The 17,954-nt window shown below is 40.2% G+C and overlaps 1 long non-coding RNA gene and 1 pseudogene across 2 annotated transcripts in view; both read right to left on the bottom strand.

The window, feature by feature from the left end:
* Window positions 1-1,699: 1,699 nt before the first annotated feature.
* LOC116529810 lies at window positions 1,700-3,078 on the bottom strand (annotated as a pseudogene). The gene has a single exon (XR_004259675.1). The product of XR_004259675.1 is annotated as a eukaryotic initiation factor 4A-I pseudogene (transcript).
* Window positions 3,079-9,990: 6,912 nt separating this feature from the next.
* LOC116529822 overlaps window positions 9,991-17,954 on the bottom strand; it is a 21,167-nt gene continuing 13,203 nt past the window's right edge. Inside the window, exon 2 of the long non-coding RNA XR_004259687.1 lies at window positions 9,991-12,991. This is a non-coding gene — a long non-coding RNA (uncharacterized LOC116529822). The remainder of the gene's footprint in view (window positions 12,992-17,954) is intronic.

Here is a 17,954-nt window from a genome sequence, read left to right as displayed (position 1 = left end):
GCTTTCCACAAGGGTGAGCTCTGATGAGATATCTAGTACCTAGGAAATACAAAGTATAATATGAATTTATGGGGTTGTTCAATCCCCCTAAACATTTCACAGCTTTTAATCATTCATAATCTGAACCAATTACTCTAAGAGTTTGTGATTTGACATTCTCATTGCCATCTTATCACGAAATAAATGGAAAATCTAAAACCAAACATATGTAAAGAGGTTAGTTTTTGTTTTAATTCATGGAAAATAATTTTTTAGTTTTTTTATTTTAAGAAATGAACTAAAAATAATCAAGAAGAATCAAAATATTGCATGTAACTGTCTAACTTCTGTACCTGTTTGCTCGTCTATAAAATAGGATTGACAATGTTGTCCTAAACTTACAGAGGAATGTAAATGTAATAAGCCTTTTAAATCTCCGCTTGTAAACCAGAGAAAAGAGCACTATGTATTGTTACCTTTGTGCCTTATTATCTGAGCTAATAATAACTGTAGAAAAGTTATGTCAAATAACATTAAACGGACACTAGAATAAAACTGCAGTTTCAATTTGTTGTTTTACCATTTACATTGACAAGTGAGGATTTAAAAAGCATAAAGGAAATATAGCAAACACTCTGATTAGATTATGTCACCAAAACTCCAATGTAGAAATAATATCTGAAAAAATAGCACAGTCTGTTTCTGCCAAGCTCTAAAATAAAAACCAACTCGAATCAGCGTATCAGCTGAAAATAAAATAATACATTTTAAAAAGTTCTCTAACCTACTTCTAAAAATTATAATACAATTCTGATAATTGGCCAGTAGCATCATTCTGAGCCACTTAATTGAGCATCATTAGCAAGAGTAAAAATGTCAAAAAGCTCATATTAACATTGCTTCCATTTTTGGGAAATGGTCAAGTGACTCTTAGGCAGCCATAGCTTACTCTGTGACTCACAGGCACAGTTTTTACAGGGGACCAGAAAGGTTCTATACCTGGTACAAAACACTGGGCAGAAGGAGAAGGGTGCCCACATATTACCACCCTCTAACCTCTAAGTTAGTGTTTCATTTTTTGCACATTTGTTTTGAATGAGACTTAAGTCTCTTAGCCCATGTAACTGAGCTTTTGTGAGCTGATCAGCAAAATCCAATCTAAAGCTCATCCCAATACACAGCAATAAGCTAAGCCTTCAGGTTGGCGTAGTGCTGTGCAACAGTTAATGCTTTACAAACTCTCATTGCCTCCTTCAAGCCAAGGGGGTATCTTATTTATCTCTGTTTTCTTTGGGCTGGCACAAACTTTCAAAAGACAGTGAGTGTTATTATCTAGTTAATAACAGTAGGTCCTTAATCAGGTCCCTAATTTATTAATAAGACAGGTTTGCCTCAGGTTTGAAAAACAAACAACTTTTCTAGCTCCATGTGTCATTTCTTTTTTGCCTTTTTTCCCCTCTCTCTCTCCCCTCGAGCTTTTATTCCATCTCCAGCTTATCCATACTTCTATCACTCTTATCAGCTAAAAAAGTTGTCCAAAGCCTTGTGGCTTTTTTCTCCACTGGGAAAGTGGCAACCAAAGGAAGGATGTGAACCCTGTGTCTGCTTTCTGCTTATTCAGCAAAGACCTTAGTCATATTGCTGGTGCTCCTGATCACTCACTCGCCACCCAGGATGGGATTTTCGTTGTCATTGTTTTGTTTTGTTTTTTCACGGTTCCTTCTTTTGCCTCAAAAAGTGACATTTATTCAAAGAAAAAAAATGACAAGATATCCATCCCTTGGCTCCCTTCCCTCCCCCCTCCTGCTGCTCCTCAGCGCCCCCAAGACTGAACCTTGGCTGGGGCTAGGTGGCAGGACAGCCCCTCAGATGAGGTCAGCAACATTGAGGGGCATTTCCTCGATGGTAGTGTTATAGAAGGTCTCTAGGTCTCAAAGAGTCCACTGATCTTCTTCTGTCACCATGTTAATAGCCACACCCTCACGGCCGAACAGTCCACCTTGACCGATTCTGTGGATACAGTTTTCCCTGTTGGTGGGAAGGTCATAGGTGATGACTAAAGAAACCTGCTGCATATCAATGCCTCTGGCCAGCAGGTCAGTGGTAATCAAAACTCTGCTAGAGCCAAAACAAAACTCCCTCATGAACACATCTCATTCCTTTTGGTCCATATCTCCATGCATGGCAGAGGCAGTGAAATCTCAAGCACGCCTCCTCTTGGTGAGCCAGTCCACCTTCCTTGAGGTGTTGATGAAGATGGTTGCCTGGGTGATGGTCAGGGTTTCATACAAGTCACACAGTGTGTCCAGCTTCCACTCCTCTCGTTCCACGTTGACACAGAATTCACGGATACCCTCCGGGGTCAACTCTTCCTTCTTGACAAGAATCCTAATGGGGTCTCTCATGAACTTCTTGCTCACCTCAGGCACATCAGAAGGCATGGCAGCCAACAGCAAAACTACCTGGGTGTTGCTGTTGAGCTTTTGGAATATGTCATAGATCTAGTCCTTGAATCCACAGCTTAACATTTCGTCAGCTTCGTCCAGTACAAACATTTTGATGTATTTGGGAGACAGGTGTCTCCGGTTAAGCATATCGGACACATGGCCAGGGGTTCCCATGATGATATGGGGAGCTTCCATCTGCAGTTTCTGCACCTCAGCACGCACATTGGTGACCCCAATACAGGCGTGACAGGAGGCACCCATGTAGTCTCCTAGTGCCATGACCATCTTCTGTATCTGCTGAGCCAATTCTCGAGTGGGTGCCAGGACCAAGGCCTGGGTGGCCTTTAGAGCTAATTCAATCTGCTGCAGAATTGATAAGGCAAATGTGGCCATCTTCCCAGTCCCAGATTGGGCTTGAGCAATCACGTCGTAACCCTTGATACAAGGTAGAATGGCTTGCTGCTCGATGGTAGATGGCTTCTAAAAACCATAGGCGTAGATGGCACAGAGCAGGGACTCCAAGAGGTTCATGTCATCAAAACTGTCAGCAATCTCATTCCAGTTGCTCTCGATGACGCCTTCGGGCTCCATCCCATAAGGGCCATTGTCTCTGGATCGAGAATCCTGACTCGCAGACATGATCCTTAGAAACTAGCTGTTTTGTTTTTTTATTTTTTCTTATTTTTTTTTTAAATCTTTTGAGACAGAGTTTTGCTTTTGTTGCCCAGGTTGGAGTACAATGGCACAATCTCAGCTTCCTACAACCTCCATCTCCAGGGTTCAATTGATTCTCCTGCCTCAGCCTCCTGAGTCACTGGGATTACAGGCATTCACCACCACGCCTCGCTAATTTTGTATTTTTAGTAGAGACGGGGTTTCTCCATGTTTGTCAGGCTGGTCTCAAACTCCCGACATCAGGTGATCTGCCTACCTCCGCCTCCCAAAGTACTGGGATTACAGGCATGAGCCACCACGCCTGGCCTGTTTTTTGTTTATTTAGTTTTCACAATCAGAAGTAGGGAAAACTGAGTGATAACGGCTATTTACAGTAGGAGACCCCAACCCTTACGCCACAAATAGTACCAGTCTGTGGCCTGTTAGGAACCCAGCCACAGAGCAGGAGGTGAGTGGCAGGCAAGCAAGTAGCTTCATCTGTATTTACAGCTGCTCCGCAGTGCTTGCATTACCGCCTGAGCACTGCCCCATCAGATCAGCGGCAGCGTTAGATTCTCAGAGGAGCGTGAACCCATGTGCAAGAGATCTAGGTTGCTCCTGATGAGAATCTAATGCTTGGGATCTGTCACTGTCTCCCATCACCACCAGATGTGACCACCTAGTTTCAGAAAAATAATCCCATTCTACATTATAGTAAGTTGAATAATTATTTCATTATATATTACAATGTAACAATAATAGAAATAAAATGCACAATAAATACAACGCGCCTGAATCTTCCTGAAACAATCTCCCCTCCACTGGTCCCTGGAAAAACTGTCTTCTGCAAAACCGATCCCTGTTGCCACAAAGGTAGAGCACCGCTGATTTACAGGGTGCGTTTCCCAGTAAGACATCTTCAAGATTTTCCTATTACAATCAAAGCATCTTCCTCCACCTAAGCACTCCAGTCCTTACTTTCTTATCCTTTGAAGCCAGAGATCCTGCTCTTCGTGTGTTGCACTGGACATTTAAGTATTTTATGAATCATTATCTCTCCGATGCCCTTAAAAATCACTCTATTTTCCAGCTCAAAACCCTACTGCATAGACTAAGGAACAGTAGGTAAAACGGTTTTTTTTTGTTTTTCTTTTTAAGAGTTTATCTACTGTCATCATCAAGAATGTATTAAATGCTGCCCAGGCATGATGGCTCATGCCTGTAATTTCAGCACTTTGGGTGGCGGAGGCAGGAGGATCACTTGAGTCCAGATATTGGAGACCAACCCAGACAACACAGTGAGATCCCTGTCTCTACAAAATATATGCTTTAATTAGCTGAGCATGGTGGCATACACCTGTGGTCCCAGCTACTTGAGGGGCTGAAGTAGGAGGATGGCTTGAGCCTGGGATGCTGAGGCTACAGTGAGCCATGATCATGCCACTGCACTACAGCCTGGGCAACAGGGCAAGGCTCTCAAAAGACAAGCAAAAAAAGGATTGCTGTATGGAACTGTGCTTAGAAGTATTTTCAAGATTATATCAAAACCATGGATGGTTAACATAACCTAATATCCCACTGTCCTTGGAAGTTCAGGATAATGCAAGAGCACTGGATGAATCACCAGGAGATCTGCGTTTTAAGCCTTAAATAACAAATTATCTAAGCCTAGTTTCCTCATCTATCTGCCTTCAGGAACTGTTGTGAAGAGTTGCATAAGTCAATGCAGGTGAAATTAATTGATAAGTGGTAAAACGTACTCACGAAAGCTTTTTTTTTTTAATTGCATTTTAGGTTTTGGGGTACATGTGAAGAACATGTAAGATTGTTGCATAGGTACACATGTGGCAGTGTGATTTGCTGCCTTCCTCCCTATCACCTATATCTGGTATTTCTACCCATGCTATCTCTCCCCAACTCCCCACCCCCCACTGACCCTCCCCTATTACCCCCGGCAGACCCCAGCGTGTAGTGCTCCCCTACCTGCGTCCATGTGTTCTCTTTGTTCAACACCCGCCTATGAGCGAGAACATGTGGTGTTTGATCTTCTGCTCTTCTGTCAGTTTGCTGAGAGTGATGGTTTCCAGGTTCATCCATGTCCCTACAAAGGACACAAACTCATCGTTTTTGATGGCTGCATAATATTCCATGATGTATATGTGCCACATTTTCCCTGTCCAGTCTAGCATCGATGGGCAAGGGCTGATATCCAGAATTTACAAAGAACTAAAACAGATTTACAAGAAAAAAAACAAACAAGCCCATTCAAAAGTGGGCAAAGGATATGAACAGATACTTTACAGAAGAAGACATACATGAGGTCAACAAACATATGAAAAAATGCTTATCATCACGAAAGCTTTTTATACCTTTTCATTCATATGTATTTACATTGAAAAAGAGAGAAATGAGTAGAAGTAAAATAAAAGGGAGGGAGAGAAATGTTATGTGTACCAATAAATCTCTGCAAGATTTCCTTTGACATAGTTCTGTAGCAATATGGTCACTGTAAAACACACATTTCTTTAAGGGACTCTCTAATCTGTACCCTAAAGCAAGCTCTCATCCTGAAATAATGTCCCAAATATCATAACCAATTTGTTTTGACCACTAAATAGGCCACTTCATGGTTCCTACAATAAGTCAAAAATTATATTATGACCTCAATTAATACTCGTGATAACGGGCAGGCATTAATTTGACACGTAATGACCAAGGGTTACAAATCCTTAATAGGGTCCTTAATAATAATTTTGCCATACTCGGCAGCTTTTGGTATCCAATTTACTCTTCTCAAACACCTGTCACCCCATGCGGCTTTAACTCCTATAGCATCAGGCCAACCTTGCCTAACGCTTTCTTCTTGACTAGCTCTAGTTCAAGAGGCAGCATGTCCCCCAGGACACAGGAAGTCTCAGACCTACTGTAAAGGCATCATCACACACTTTACTAGGAATAATGACTAAAGACTTCAATGTCAAGTTCATTTTCTCAGGAATGGGGGTGCAGCAGAGGATAGCCAGCTTTTCCAAAGCAAGTTCACAAGGCGTTAAGCTTCAGTCTTATGAACAATCTATCTTTTGACTTCTTTTTTTTTTTTTTTCTCAAAGGTGTTCTGGAAAGCAGAGCATGTGGGAGCGCAATAAACATGAGTCATATGGGGGTGGAGGACCCCCCACTAGGGGCCTGGCATTTGGAGATAAATAGACTGTGCGTTTACTGAAGCTGTATTTGACTGGCCAAGTTCTTTCAGCGGAGTAGCAATGTGAAATAAAACGCAATACAATGGCTCCCAAGGATTGTTTGTAAGGACAAATAGGACAGGACACAGACTCATGTGCTGTCTTCCCATTGCAGATTAATTCAAAAAGAAATTATCTAATAAAAAATGTACTGTTAATTGATCCCAGTTAAGTACTACTACTGTTAGCACTACTAGGTACTATTAGTACAGAAGAGATTTATTTCATCTTCTGCTGCTTGGAAATTTGACAGCATTCCCGGCTTTCACCTCACCCCCCCCCAATTATAATCCATTGGAAATGGGACAGCGACAAGAGCCATTTAATGTGTCACAACACAGAGTGAGGGGAAGAAGTGCTGGAAGTGGAGGCTTTTCAAAGAGTGCAGGAAATAGTGAAGCACGATGATTACAGAATATGGATTTTTTTTCTTCTTTCCCCCTCCTTTTTTGTATGAGCTTTTTTTGTTTTTGTTTTTGTTTTCTCATTTAATGGCCAAAGTGTTATTCCTAAAGGGTGTGTTCTTTCAGGTTTATGGCCCTGACTAATGGAATTGCTCTAAATAACATTTTGATCTTGTAAGGTCACCCAGAGTGCTATACCTTTCCTTTAATGAGTCAGGTCTGGACCCGGCATTTCCCAGAATTGAGATGGTAATGAAGTCATTAGTTTCTTCCTACTTGAAGCCCTGGCTAGAAAGCAGAATTCTATGGGCAAAGTCTGAGTGGGCTTTTTTCATAAATCTCACACCCAGCTGAGCTGTAACACCTGTTACATTTTCCCAGGAGCTTGAGCCATAAGACCATTTCCAATCTATTTGCTCTTCTTCTTCCATAGGACACTGACAAAGGCAGGGGTCCCTGTTTTCTAAGGCACTGCTAATTGAAAATCTCTGGCTGGTGCAAATGTGAGCTCAAACCCACAAGAGTTCCAAATAAGGCCCCAATGATTATTTCCTCCTCTTTTTAAAAATAGCCTTTATCATGCAGGTTATACAAGATTAATTTGTTCAAGGGAAAAAATAGTCATTGAACCCTTGCCCCCAATAAACTTTTGCTTTCCATGCACAGTTTTTTAAAAAAGAAAGAAAGGAGAGGGAAAATAATAAAACCAGAGATCAGCTAACCCTACAAGCCCTGTGTTTGTGGGAATTGAAGGATGGGGGTTGTATTAAAATGTGTTTGCTTTTGCCGTGTGCTTTTAAAATCTTTCCTATTTATTAATTTTGAACACAAGAACTGGGAACAAGATTGAGTCAGATGATTGTGCAAATGTAAAGTGATTACAATGGCAATGAAAAGTTTAAAAGAAAATTGTACTTTCAAAAACTGAATTAATTAAAAGACGAGGCAATTTCCCTATAGAATTCTTGAAAGGAAAAAACATGCATTCATCAATAGAAAAGATGGGCAACCCTGGCCCCAATAACAGTAGTGCGGAGCCGGGGGAACCCTGAGAAACATGGACAGGATTATGCGTCAGATGACATTTGATATAAACACATTCACGATTACATATTGCTCTGGGAGTCAGAACACCCTAAGGGTGTGAGTCTTGAAGTAAAAACTTTGAGACCCACAAGTCATAACACAGCCAGTTATCAGGCTCTTCCCTGTATTCCCATCAACTGCATTCTTCACCCAGAGACAAACTGCCTTTGAATTCTGTACTGTGCTTCATTGGTTACTGTTTTGTTTCCTGGTTTGTTGGTTTAGGGTTTTGTTGTCGTTTTTAAATGTACTGCTTGTATTACTGTCATTGTGTGAGCTAGGTACTTTTGTATGTCTCATTCTTAAGATACATTCTCATTAACTATATTCCTGCTTGTCTAATCATTGAGAATATAGTCTTAGCTTTTGACTATGAGGAGGGAGTACTGATCAGTAGGAAGAGGCTATCATTTCATTGCAAGAGAAAAAAGGACATTTTTAAGTTATTGTCTAATAAGCTCTATTCCCAGAGCATAAATTGTTTTTATTTATTTATTTATTTATTTTTGAGACAAAGGCTTACTCTCTAACCCAGGCTGCAGTGCAGTGGCACAATCTCTACTGACTGCAACCTCCACTTCCCAGCTTCCAGCAATTCTCCTGCCTCAGCCTCCTGAGTAGCTGGGATTACAGGCACCTGCCACCATGCCCATCCAATTTTTGTAGTTTCACTAGAGACGGGGTTTCATCATGTTGGTCAGGCTGGTCTCGAACTTGTGACCTCAAGTGATCCACCCGCCTAGGCCTCCCAAAGTGCTGGGATTATAGATGTGAGCCACTGTGCTGGTTCAAATTGTTTTAATTCTACTGTGAAATCTATATATAGGTCTAAATCCAATCTTGAGAAGAGCTGAGGTGCCCAGAACCTTCAACACTTACTGAAATAGTTCCTAAACCATATATGAGTCCCTAAAAAATAAATTTGGATGTATATTTATTGAAAAGGAAAGAGATTCACAATCTATCACTGAGTACTTTTAAATGGACCCTCTTGGAAATTGTCATTGTTTGACAGGTCCGAAATGTTCAAATATTTGCAATTTCCTAACTTAAATATTATACAAGACAATATAAATATTATGATCTGATTTTGTTTTTTTGTTTGTTTGTTTGTTTGTTTGTTTGTTTTGAGACGGAGTTTCGCTCTTGTTACCCAGGCTGGAGTGCAATGGCGCGATCTCGGCTCACCGCAACCTCCGTCTGCTGGGTTCAGGCAATTCTCCTGCCTCAGCCTCCTGGGCAGCTGGGATTACAAGCACGCGCCACCATGCCCAGCTAATTTTTTGTATTTTTAGTAGAGACGGGGTTTCACCATGTTGACCAGGATGGTCTCGATCTCTTGACCTCGTGATCCACCCGCCTCGGCCTCCCAAAGTGCTGGGATTACAGGCGTGAGCCACAGCGCCCGGCCGATTTTGTTGTTTTTTAACATTAACTTTGAAAAGTTAGCAGCAGTTATCCCTGGGATGGGATTATGGGTCGCTTGTAATTCATTTCTTCTTTTGGCTTACCTATATTTTTTACATCTTCAGGAATAAATCCCTGGGTTTATCCTCAAGCTCCAGGCGAAGCTAGCAAAATAACTTGAGAATATATTAGTCATTTCCTTCTGGCTGCTGTCAATCTTCATCTCAATTCTCAGCCTACTTGTACTCTTCAGAGTTGCTGGTTTTTTTTTTCCCCCAACCTGTATTTCAGCAATTCCAACTATTAATACATAACCCATAGGGTTTGACACTACAATGAGTCAAACAATCTGATAACTTAAAAATCACATTGGATTAGGAAACACATCTACAATTGACCTTGATTTCTTTTTCTCTACCTAAATCTACTATAAATATAGTATGTCACAATTCTGTCCAAAGAATTTTACAGTCCTGTCCACTGCACTGAAAATTCAAGATAGGTTCTCACAGAGGAAGAGCCATGCAAAACAGACTCTTAACAGACTGAATGGAAATTTCTAGAAAAAAATAAGGTTCAGGTGGTAACCACTTATCTGTTAAGAAGGACCAGTAACAGTGATTGTCAGACATATTGTCTCTCATTTCCAGAAGTCTGGATTATTTCTAGATTCTTCTCCTTCTCATCATCTACTCCTTTTGGTTCCGTGATTATCAAATGAGTGATGTTCTGACTTTACATTGATCATAACCAATTTTTATCTTTCTTTTCTATTTGTTCATTGTTGTCTAAGACAGCTAAACTTTGTCATCCTGTTTCACCAATAAATTCTGTTATTTATTGCACTATTTTCTGTCAGATACCAGTGCCTTACTTGATGAATTTTCTATTTTGTATGTGATAGTAATGAATAGTAGTGTTTATAATCTTCTTTAGAGCTCAGAATATATTTTAAAAGGAACTATTAAATCTTTAGGTTGGTGATACTGATCTACGTTTTAATGATGGAAAGCTGAGCAAAAATAATTTTAAATTAAACCCCACACCATCAAGGGAGGCGGCATGAAGCGTTAGAAATAAAATTGCCAGTAAGTGGAGGTTATAACCCAGGTTCTGCAATGAACTCTGGGTGACTCTGAGCATGTGTCACTTAACCTCTTTGGGCCTTAAGTGTCATCATCTGTGCGTTAAAAGATTTTCAAGAGACAGAACATAGGTCTCTCTACTTATACTTTTGTTTGGCTCTCAATCCATTAATCCATAAATCCTCTTTGAATTCCTGTGTGACTCTGATGCAACGTCAATTGTCTACAATGACCAATAGCCAAGATCCACCAGGCCTGTGATTCCCACAGCTCTGAGATTCAGCTCTGAATCTTAAGCTGCCAAGGCACAGAGATTCTCTTATTATTTCTTTGCTATTTCCTCAAGGCTCTTTTGTTTTTCAAGACACAGAAAAAAGTCTCTTCCTGACAGATACTTCCACTGGGTGCAGGTAGCCGTGCTACAGAAACTTCTCCTATGCAACAGCCGATAGACTTGAGTTTCACTGTGCCCACAGATGTCCTACATCATATTTAGGAATTTCCCAGACCCTCATTCTTCCCCAAATTCCCACCCAAAATGCACCCTTGTGGAACAGAAGTGAAAATTGACTAAGAACATTATTCTGAATCAAATGGGAAAGTTTCCACAGCTCCAGGTAATAAAAAAGTAAAAAGACAGGGTGATCTTTGAATTCCTCTGGAGAAAATCTTTATTAGTTGCTATAGTGCACAGGGAAAGCTTCCTCTCTCCTTTAAAAAAAAAAAATAAGCAAATAAGGGCTTCTCCTTCCTAACACAGTTCTTTTAATACAAGTGAAAAATTCCAAATTCCTCATTTGTTTAGCTTGAAAATCCCCTGCACATTCCCACAAACTACTTCCTTTTCTCTCTTTTTAGCAAGACTCCCCTCTCTTTAATGAAGAGAAGTTCAGAGGGTTTTTCCCATGAATAGATGGCAGGCACCTGGGAGTTATGAATTTTAAAGTGATCATTTTCTTTCAGCCATGCCGGACAATGGGCATCTCCTTTTGACTCACTTTCACAGCTTTGAGAGGCTCTCAGATCAGCCACATTCCAATCGGACTGGAGTCAGATCAGAGCTGTGCTGGACCGCATCAAGGTCTCGCACAGAAAGACAAGGAGCAGATGGCCGGCACCGAGCCCTCCTCCCCCTTTCAGCGTGCAAAGGCAGGCAATGTGGGAAAGCGTTCGCCCAGCATTGCCTATTGATCCCTGAATAGAACCACCGCATGCCACCAGCCTGTAGGTATGAACCTCTGTTAACAGATGGTGAGATCATTATGAGCAATTAATTCCTTTAATGTATCAGTGGGAACATGTTGGAAAAGATGATGCAAGCACTGAGTGAATAGTGAACTTCTCACTCCTGGGGGAGGATGCAGGATCTACCTTGGGGGGCACTGGGAATATCTTCCCAGGCTGCAGCTATGTCCCAGGCTGGAGACAGGAGCTGGGAACTGACTCAACAGAATAGAGGTGTGGTTTTCATTAACTAATTGTGAATCCTTGCCTTTCTTCATGATTAATGCCAGATTTGTCTCTAGGTCATTTTTATATATACACAAGAATCATCCAAAACACAGAAATAAACAAAAACAGTATTGGTCAGTAAGTCCAAGATGCATGGGGAATTGTTTCACAGAAATCAGCAAAGCATCAGGTCACGGGTCACATTTGCTAAACACAACTACGGTTGTGACGGCTCTCAATTGAAAATAAATGTTTCTTTTGACAAAGATAAAAGAATGATAAAAATATGCACAGCCCAGCATTGCAGTAAGGAAAAACTAATGTTTTGGATGTGTTATAAATTAGTAGTTTTAAGAGAGGATTTTAAAAAAAAATGAACTCACATATATAATGAATTAGAGCAAATGACACATGTAGCAAAAATTATTTTCCCTAGAAAATCTGGAATAATTTTTAGATCTCAGTAGCAATATGAGAATCACTATCAGTGGCCTACTGGGAAAACCCGGCACCCTGTTATTCAGAAATAGCTCTGAGTACTAATCAATGTGATAATAATGGCATTTTTACACATTTCCCTACTTCTTTTTATAATATTCATAGTGGAGGTGTTTTTCTTTCATAGGAAATGGAAAAATCTAACGACACAGTATAGATCACTGGGTAGCCCCTCGATTTTAAGAAGACAGAAAACACAGAAACAGGAAATACAGGCAACTATTCACTTAATTCATATTTAAATGACACTTTTTGCTTGTAATTAAGACACTCAAGTAGTGTCTCTGTTCATGAAATTTACATAACTGTACAATAGCTTGCCTAAATGAACAGCAAATGGCAGTTAACCTTGAAGTGTATTATCTTAATTGAATAAATCTGGCTTTAATTCAATAAATTAAAAACATAGAAATAATATCGCAAAGACTTTTAGAAACAGACTTGCCACCCCCCATAAATACAGCATGGTACTGTTTATAGCTGTGTTGGAATGCTCAGACGTTTTCCAGTATGATTTTAGAACTCTAAAAGCATTCCAGTACACATTCACTGTTTTTCCATCATTGTTTCCAAAGCAAATCAATGTCACTTTCTGGAAATCATTGATAAGAATATCTGAACACTAAATCAAAACACATAAGCTTGCTTATATGAGATGGTTCCTCATCTGGGCTTCCAATTTCTCCATCTCCATGGGAAATCTGGTCTTCTTTTTCAGTTCCATATCACTGAGTGTCCTATTACATAGAGAAAAGACTGAATAGAGGGGAACCGTTTTCTCGCATAGGAAATACACATTCCCATCACTTTTCCATTTAAATCAGGTTTACATGGATCATAAATCCCTTCAGCATAGGAGAACTGACAAAAGATGCTAAATTCTCCCCTCCCAAAGTTTGTTGCTTTAATCAGCACCATCATGTTTCAGTGATTATATGGTTAAGGAGAAGAAATCATGCAATATGTTTTTATTTGCATGAAATAAGTTAATTAGGCACCACCTGTACCTTGTATCCGTCTACTAGGGGAAAAAAGCAAGAGAACACAGGTGTTCTAAGAGAATCGTGGTAGATTTTATACATTAATTTTAAAATTCTGAAACCTAAAATCATTTATCAGAATCCAGCAGCGCATATTGCTAAGTAGTGACCCATGCGCAAGCATGCGGGCACACACAGACACACACAGACACAGACACACACACACACACACACACACACACAATATAAATAAAAATCTCTGAGAAGAAATTCCTGGTTTCTTGGCTAGCAAGAAAAAAAAAAGGTTGTAATTCATTCTTTCCTCGTTCTCACAGTGTTCACTATTGTACCATCTGCAATATACAATGTACATGCTCAGCCATAACCCGTACGGCTGGAAAAGCAGCATTCACACTGTGAATTACCATTTTTCCCAGCATCTAGCTCTAGTCAAAGACAGCACAATAATAAACTAGAAGCTCCTTTGTCTGTTAAACATTGTTCTTCATTACTACATGAAAAGCAAATTGTCTTTGTATAGAGGAAGAGTGGCACACACGGCCATGGGAGTGGGGGAAGGGACTCGTCTCTCTCACTGACCACCTCACAGCCACGGCGGCCATTCTTCTATCTTTCTCCACCGGCCCACCCAACTATGCCTTGGAAATTACTTCATCTGCAAGCCCGTTGGGGGCAGATCCCTTGCTCCCTTGAGCGCGATGTTGGATTAGGGACTCATGGGATGCTTTTACACTGAATGTCCTGACGCTTACATCCACAGATGTATATTTTTAAAATCAATTTGGTGTGTCACTTTTTACTTTTTTATGAGAAGTGAAGCTTATCCCAGGTATTCTTTTTTTCTGGGCTAAATATACTAAGCAAGTTATTGTGGGTTGTTTGGGCTCCTAAGAGCCAAGTGAAAAAACAAGCAAGCAAGAAAACATTTGGAGCAGCGGATATAGATAAAAATGCAAATATGTAGCTATAGCACATAGTAATGCTTACTATGAAAGTTAAGAAAATGTATACATTAGACCAGACCTACTGATCCAATGAAAGGGTCCTTGTAATGGAAATCAGTCACTTATAAGAAATTAGTGAGGCCGGACGCAGTGGCTCAAGCCTGTAATTCCAGCACTTTGGGAGGCCGAGGCGGGTGGATCACGAGGTCAAGAGATCGAGACCATCCTGGTCAACATGGTGAAACCCCGTCTCTACTAAAACTACAAAAACATTAGCTGGGCATGGTGGCGCGTGCCTGTAATCCCAGCGACTCAGGAGGCTGAGGCAGGAGAATTGTCTGAACCCAGGAGGCGGAGGTTGCGGTGAGCCGAGATGGCGCCATTGCACTCCAGCCTGGGTAACAAGAGTGAAACTCTGTCTCAAAAAAAAAAAAAAAAGAAATTAGTGATGATCTAAAGGTTTTTTTATTCTTTTGGATGTAATAAATTCCAACAGATCTTTCACCCGATGAACTTGCTTACAAAAACTTTAGCAGATTAAAAGACCATGACTATCTACATGGAGGCCAACGGGCAAACTCAAGTCCTTATTTCAAATCCCAAATAAAACTGCTTCTCTGTGACATCGGGTTTGACTCTCAATGGATCATGGTTGTAGTGTGCTGCTAGAAAGGTCTGCCAGGAGAGGGAGAAGGATGCTCTGCCAGGCATGAAGTGAGCAGTCGAAGTCAGATCTGTAGAATTCACCATGCTGGATAGGGACCGGGTGAACAAAATAGACCACCTGATTCTCAGGCCCAAAGTAGTTCAGCTTATGTGTTTACTGTTAAAAAGAAGCTGAGATGTCATCAGGGACTAGCAAAAATCACTGGGGAGAGCATGTCCAAAGACAAACTGTGGACATAAAACAGCTGTTTCTATATTGTTGGGCTTTGCAGTATGACTTTGTGATTGCTAGATTTCCTCCCTTGCATGGGAATAAACCTTGGCTCACCGAGTTGTCATTAAGCTTCAAAAACATTATGTGTATAAAATAACTCCAATAGTTTCCCATATATAGTAGGTTCACAATAAGTGCCAGTTGCCTTTTTGGATGTGGATTAACATTTGATTTTAATTTAGGAAGAAAAGAACTTAATTGCCAAGTAACATGTTCACATTTGTTCTCCTCTTACATGAGACATAATCTTTTATTTTTAATGTGCCATACTTAACAACCTGAGAACTTATGTTTGTGAAGTAATCATAATGATTCCTCCCAACTTTGAAATGCTGTTATTCTAGAACATTCCCCAATTTCTAAACTTTATATACTCAACTCAGAAATCAAGTCTATTCCCCTCGAGGTCACAACTATAGTCTATGTGAAGAGAAGCCCGATTATGTATCTTTACCATGTGACATGTGACTTAGGGCTAGCTTTGACTTAGGCAGGCCCATTCTATGTAAACATGATGCTGACATCTCCAGGAGACAGAGGAAGAATCTCAGTTCATGCCCATGAGAAAGTGGTAAAAATACATGAGTCACATTAGAAACATCTGTCTTCAATCCCAAATTAAGGACTTCCCAGACTAACGGACAACTTGTAGGTCACATGATCTGCTCTCCAACTTCAACTATTGGCTTATTTGTCTTAATTCCATGAATATATAAAAAATAGCTAATGGTTTTCCTTTCTTAATAATACTGCATTTCCTTGACAGTTTGCATGCTGGTTTCTAAATTGTTACAACAAATATATTTTTTCTTTTAATTTTAAGCTTGAATGCCCCTTCTTAATTTAGAATGACATTTGTTCCTCAACTCATAAAGAAAGCACTTATTAACAGTCCCTATAATTCTGCTTTTTGTCACTTATAGGGAAACATGTTGAACTTCCTGACTGTAGATCCTCACATTAAGATTCTCCCTTTTCAATATCTTTTTTCTCCTCTTCTTCATGGGCTCTTTCCCCATCGTTTCAAACATACATAGATATCCTTACTCTAGAGCCGTTGTTCTAAACTGGGGACAATTTTGCCCCTAGGGGACATTTAGCAATGTCTTAGCAAGGTCTGGAATCATTTTGGTTGCGAAGCTGGGTGGAGGGGTGATACCGGCGTCTGGTGAGTAGAGGTCAGAGCTGTTGCAGAATTTCCTACAAGGCACAGAATAGCCCGGTTACCTGTCCCCACAACAAAGAATCATCCAGCTCAAAATACCAGTAGTTTCAAAGCAGTGAAGCCCTTGTCTAGAGGGGAAAACAATTTTTTTAAACTAGCTTAATATAATTTTTGCATCTAGTTACTCCCTATGCATCCTTTACTTCATTGCTAAACTTTTCTATTTTTGCTTTTTTTTTTTTTTTTTTTGGTAGAGATGGAGTTTCATATTTTTGCTCAGGCTAGTCTCAAACTCCTGAGCTCAAGCCATGTACCCACCTCGGCCTCCCAAAATGCTGGGGTTAGAGGCGTGAGTCACCGTACCAGGCCCATTGCTAAACTTTTCTAAGACATCTCCCCTGCATCCATATTCTATTATGCTCTTAATCTTCTGCAGCTGATTTTCCTTCCAAGCAAGTCACTACTACTGCTCTCTTTAGGGTCACCAACCTCCTTAATTGTCAAATCAATCAATCCAATAAACACTTTCCTATCCTTATCTTATGTTGACATCTTTATTGCATTCCAATTGTTGATCTTTTTCTCCTTCTTACAATTCTCTCATCTCTTTCTCTTTGCATCCTGACACAATCCTCCTCGAGTCTTCATCCTTGTCATCATCATCAATCAATCATCACAACTCCTAACATCACATGCCTCACTTCATTCTGTTCTCCATTTAAATCCCCATATCAGGAACACTTCTACACTGTTGGTGAGAATGTAAACTAGTACAGCCACTATGGAAAACAGGGTGGAGATGCCTTAAAGAACTAAACATAGAACTACCATTTGATCCAGCAATCCCACTACCGACTATCTACCCAAAGGAAAGTAAGTCATTGTTTGAAGAAGACACTTGCACATGCATGTTTATAGCAGCACAATCCACAATTACAAAATCCTGGAAGAAACCCAAATGTCCATCAATCGACAAAAGGATAAAGAAACTGTGGTGTGCATATAGGATGGAATACTACACAGCCATAAAAAATATTGAGTTGACAGCATTTGCAGTGACCTGGATGAGATTGGAGACTATTATCCTAAGTGAAGTAACCCAGGAATGGAAAACCAAACATCGTATGTTCTCACTGACATGTGGGAGCTAAGCTATGAGGACAGAAAGCCATAAGAATGATAGAAGGAACTCTGGGGACCTGGGGGAAAGGGTGAAAGAGGGGCGAGATAAAAAGACTATAAATATGGCGCAGTGTATACTGCTCAGGTGATGGGTGCACCAAAATCTCACAAATCACCACTAAAGAACTCACTCGTGTAACCAAATTCCACCTGTACCCCAATAACTTATGGAAAAATTTAAAAATAAAAATAAATAAAAACCGTCAAGACATAAAGAGGTAAATAAATAAATCCTCCCTATCAGAGAGGTTTCTCCTGGCTACCCTATCTAATGTAACACCATCTGATCTTCCTATCCTCTTGTTTCTTTTCATAAAATATTTGGCCACCCAATATTATTTCATATGTTAAACGTTTTCATTGCCTCTCCTCGCTCCACTCCCTCTTCCTCCAGATTGTTAGCTTTATGAAAGAATAGGAACAATTTCTATCTTGTTCCCTTCCATCTTTTTTTTTTTTTTTTTTTTT

Source organism: Sapajus apella, unplaced genomic scaffold (genome assembly GCF_009761245.1).
Source record: "Sapajus apella isolate SASKATOON/1434 unplaced genomic scaffold, GSC_monkey_1.0 scaffold63, whole genome shotgun sequence".
In the NCBI taxonomy this organism is placed as follows: Eukaryota; Metazoa; Chordata; class Mammalia; order Primates; family Cebidae; genus Sapajus; species Sapajus apella.
This window is presented reverse-complemented; position numbering and strand designations above follow the sequence as displayed.